Below are 5,178 nucleotides of genomic sequence, written 5' to 3'. Positions count from 1 at the left end.
CGGAGCTCCGCAACTCCTGCGAGGGGGTACATGAGGTACAAGCCATCTAGTACTTCATCAACGGTTGCTGAGACGGCACCCTCCTCAAGCACAAGCTTATGTGCTCCGAGCCCACTTCTCTGGCGGTGCTCATGGCAAAGGCGGACAAGTACGCCATGGCCGACTCGGTGATGCACGTCAAGGTGACCGCCTCGGACAAGGCTGTCCCCACGCTGGCTACTCCCAAGCCGGCTGGAGACGGACGAGGCGACCAGAACAACAACAAGCGCAAGGCGGATCAGATGGATTCACGCTCCAACAACAAGTTGGTAGCCAGCATTAAGGGCGAGACGTCGGCTCCTCAGGCCGGCCCTCCGCGGAAGCGTTCCAACAGGAACAACACCAACTGGCTGCCCAAGCAGTCCTTCGAGAAAATGCTCGACGCCCCCCTGCAAGATACATTCTGGGGCGCAGCCATCCAACCACACCCTTCGACAGTGCAGCTTCGCACGCCGGCTATCGCAAGGGGATGGCCTGCCGGCTCCCCCAGGTGCGCAGGCGGCGCCTCATGCACCGGCTCTTGGTCCTGCTCCGGCTCCATCGTCGCTGCCTCGCGACGACGGCCACCTCCACGACGACTACCCCCATCAAGACGGAGCGTTCGTCGTCTTCACCAGTGAAGGTGAATGCCACAGTTCCCCCGGTTCCCCAGTACATGCATTGGTCTGACAAACCAATCACATGGAGCCGGGTGGACCATCCTGCGGTGATGCCCAATCCGGGCTCATACGCGCTCGTCCTCGACCCCACCTTCGCCTCCGAGAGGCTCAACTGCCGGTTCTCCCGGGTGCTGGTCGACGGCAGCAGCAGCATCAACATCCTCTACCTCGACACTCTCCGCAAGCTCGGGCTCAAGGAGACGGACGTCCTGCCGACCAACACTGTCTTCCACGGCATCGTGCCTGGGCAGTCCTGCTCGCCTCTCGGCAAAATCCAGTTGGACGTCCTCTTCAGCGACAAGGCTCACTTCCGCCAAGAGTCCATATGGTTCGAGGTAGTGGACCTCAGCAACCCGTATCACGCGCTGCTGGGAAGACCGGCTCTGGCCAAATTCATGGCTATACCGCACTACGCCTACCTGAAGATGAAGATGCCGGGTCCAAAGGGCATCATCACTGTTGTTGGCGTCTACAAGAAGTCGCTCGAGTGCGCCCAAGATAGCAGCCGCCTCGCCGACGCCCTGGTGATCGCTGAGGAGAAGCGGCAGATCGACCGGCTCGTGGCCCAGGCTACCGAGCAGCCGGCGATTCCTTCTCCTCCGTCCCAGTCGGCCGGCGAGGGCTCTTTCAAGCCGGCTAAAGAGACCAAGCAGGTCCCACTCGACCCTGCCAACCCCAAGCAGTGCGTCACCATCGGGGCTGACCTCAGCCCCAAATAGGAAGGCGAGCTGGTCGACTTCCTCCATGAGAATCGGGACATCTTCGCATGGTCCCCCAAGGACATGCTGGGTGTTCCGAGGAAGTACGCTGAGCACAAACTTCACGTGCGACCGGATGCAAAACCGGTGAAACAACCTTTGTGCCGCTTCGCCGAGGGGAAGCGGCGCACAATCGGAGAAGAGATCACCCGGATCCTTGCAGCCGGCTTCATCATGGAGGTTTTCCACCCGGACTGGTTAGCTAATCCACTCCTGGTGCTGAAGAAGAACAACACCCGGCGAATGTGTATCGACTACACTAGCCTGAATAAGGCCTGTTCGAAAGACCCTTTCGCGTTGCCTAGGATAGATCTAGTGATCGACTCCACTGCAGGCTGCGAATTGCTGTCGTTTCTGGATGCTTATTCACGCTACCATCAAATCAAGCTGGATCCAACTGTTCGCCTGAAGACCTCCTTCATCATGCCCTTCGGGGCCTACTGCTACACCACCATGACGTTCGGTCTGAAAAACGCTGGTGCGACGTTCCAACGCTGCATGCAGCAGTGCCTACTGCCACAGATCGGCAGAAACATCCACGTCTATGTGGATGACATCATCGTCAAGACGAAGCAGCATTTCAGCCTCCTCGAGGATCTGCGGGAGAGTTCGCCAACCTGCGCGAATACAATATCCGGCTCAACCCGAAGAAGTGCGTCTTTGGGGTTCCAAGCGGCAAACTCTTTGGGTTCTTCGTGTCCGCTCGTGGCATCGAGGCGAACCCCGAGAAGATCGGCACCATCGAGCGGATGGTGCGGCCGGCTCGAATCCTAGACGTCCAGAAGTTCGCCGGCTGCCTGGCGTCCCTTAGCCGGTTTGTCAGCCGGCTTGGCGAGAAGGCCCTTCCACTCTACCAGCTCATGAAGAAGACGACGAAATTTGAGTGGAACGACCAGGCAGACGAAGCCTTCCGCGACCTCAAGCGGGTCATCTCGAGCCTGCCAATCTTGGCAGCGCCGGCTGAAAGGGAACCCATACTCATATACATTGCCGCGACCACTCTCGTGGTTAGCGTAGTGTTGGTAGTTCAGCGCAAGGAGGAGGGCAAGGTACTGTTAGTGCAACGCCTTGTCTACTACCTCAGCGAGGTCTTGTCCGCCTCCAAGAAAACTACCCACATTACCAAAAAATGTGTTATGGTGTTTACCTTGCTGCAAAGAAGTTGAAGCAATACTTCCAAGAGCATGCCATCACTGTGCTGAGCACTGCTCCACTTTCAGAGATCATGGGCAACCGTGATGCGACGGGCAGGATTGCCAAGTGGTCCATCGCCATGGCGGACCATGATATTCGCTACGAGCCTCGCACCGCCATCAAATCTCAGGTGGTGGCCGACTTTTTAGTCGACTGGGCCGAGACCCAGTTCGAGACGTCGCCTCCAGACTCTACGCATTGGCGGATGCACTTCGATGGCTCGAAGATGCGGAAGGGTCTGGGAGCCGGCATCGTCTTGACATCTTCGAAAGGAGACCAGCTCAAGTATGCTCTCCAGATCCACTTCGCCACCTCCAACAACGTCGCTGAGTACGAAGCACTGGCTCACGGCCTCCGGCTCGCCAAGGAGATTGGCATCCGGCGACTCATATGCTTCGGCGACTCAGACTTGGTGGTACAACAAGTTTCTGGCGAATGGGATGCCAGGGACTCCAACATGGCAAGCTACCGCTTCCTCATCCAGCAGCTCAGCGGCCCCTTCGAGGGCTGCGAGTTCCACCATGTTCCCAGAGAAGACAATGAGGCGGCTGATACACTGGCCAGAATCGGCTCCATGAGACAGGCTATCCCAGCCGGCGTCTCCCTCGAGCAACTCCACAAGCCGTCTATCAGGCCGTCTCCCGAGTCGGCATCGATCTTCGTGCCGGCTGATTCTACGGTGCAAGCGCCGTCGGCTCCACCAGCTACGCCGGCTACAGCTCCTGTGCCGGCTACGCTGGCCATGCCGACTCCAATAGCGGCACCGGCTGAATCCATGGTGCAAGCGCCGTCGGCTCCACCAGCTACGCCGGCTACATCTCCTGTGCCGGCTACGATGGCCATGCCGACTCCAATAGCGGCACCGGATACAACAACAAGCCCTGCTCTGCCCTGCCTCAAATCCTGTCGTCTCGACACCCAGTGGGTGGATGTCATGGAGGTAGACGACGAGCCAGCTGCTGCGGCAACACCAGAGACACCTCATCTCGAACCCACGACCGATGCTTCACCAAGCATGGGGGCTGCAGAAGCCCCTAACAGTCAGGTCGAGGCGGAGCCAACCCTTGTGTCGGCTCCATCATGGGCTCAAACTATCCTGACCTTCCTCCTTCGCGGTGAGCTTCCTAAGACGAGGCAGAGGCGAGGCAGATACAGCGCAGGTCTGCAGCCTACGCCATCATCAATCGCGAGCTGTTGCGGCACAGCGTGACCGGCGTGTTCCAACGATGCATCGAATCAGAAAAGGGAAAGGAGATCCTCAGAGACATTCACCAGGGGGAGTGCGGGCATCATGCCGCATCTAGAACCCTGGTAGCCAAGGCGTTCCGCCACTGATTCTACTGGCCCACGACCCTCGAGGAGGCCGTGGATCTGGTTGACAAATGCGAAGGCTGCCAGTTCTTCAGCGCAAAGAGCCACATGCCGCCTTTGGCCCTCAAAACCATCCCCCTGTCATGTCCGTTCGCCTTTTGGGTACTGGACATGGTAGGGCCCTTCAAGACGACTCGTGGTGGAATGACCCATCTCTTGGTAGCCTTCGACAAATTCACGAAGTGGATTGAAGCCAGACCTATCAAGAATCTTGATGGCCCCACGGCTATCAAGTTCATCATGGACATCTCTGTTCGATATGGCGTCCCCCACAGCATCATCACCGACAACGGCACCAACTTTGCCAAAGGTGCTCTGGCACTCTATTGCTCCAAGGTAGGCATCCGACTCGATTTGGCATCAGTGGCACATCCCCAGTCGAATGGCCAAGCGGAGAGGGCCAACGGCCTGATCCTGGCCGGCATCAAGCCAAGACTGGTGGCACCACTTGTCAGATCGACCGACTGCTGGATCAAAGAACTGCCGGCTGTGCTATGGACCCTCCGCACCGTGCCCAACCGGTCGACCGGCTTCACTCCATTCTTCCTCGTATACGGGTCCAAGGCTATTATTCCCACGAATATCAAGTTCGACTCTCCTCGGGTCACCCTATACACAGAAACGGAGGCGAAGGAGGCAAGAGAAGACGGTGTGGATCTCCTTGAAGAAGCAAGGGGCTTGGCCTTGAGCCGGACGACCATTGATACGTCTCCAACGTATTTATAATTTTTGATGGTTTCATGCTATTATCTTGTCAAACTTTGGATGTTTTGCATGCCTTTTATACATTTTTTGGGACTAACTTATTAACTCAGTGCCAAGTGTCAGTTCCTGTTTTTTCCATGTTTTTGACCCCTTTCAGAGGAGATTTTGAAACGGAGTCCAAACGGAAGAAAATCCCCGAAAAGATTTTTTCCGGAACGGAAGAAGATTGGGAAGCTTGAGAGCCAAGGCAGGGGAGCCTCAGGGGCCCCACAAGCCCCCACCCCACGGCCAGGGGGAGGCCGCGGCCCACACGCTTGTGGGCCCCCTGGGCGCACTCTGCCCTAGGGGTTGCGCCTATAAATTCCCTAAAAATCCCAAAAAAATCAGGAGATCATCGAAATTACTTCTTCGCCGCCGCAAGCTTCTGTCTCCGCAAGATCCCATCTGGGGCA

The sequence above is a fragment of the Hordeum vulgare genome, chromosome 6H (genome assembly GCF_904849725.1).
Source record: "Hordeum vulgare subsp. vulgare chromosome 6H, MorexV3_pseudomolecules_assembly, whole genome shotgun sequence".
NCBI classification, from domain to species: domain Eukaryota; kingdom Viridiplantae; phylum Streptophyta; class Magnoliopsida; order Poales; family Poaceae; genus Hordeum; species Hordeum vulgare.
This window is presented reverse-complemented; position numbering follows the sequence as displayed.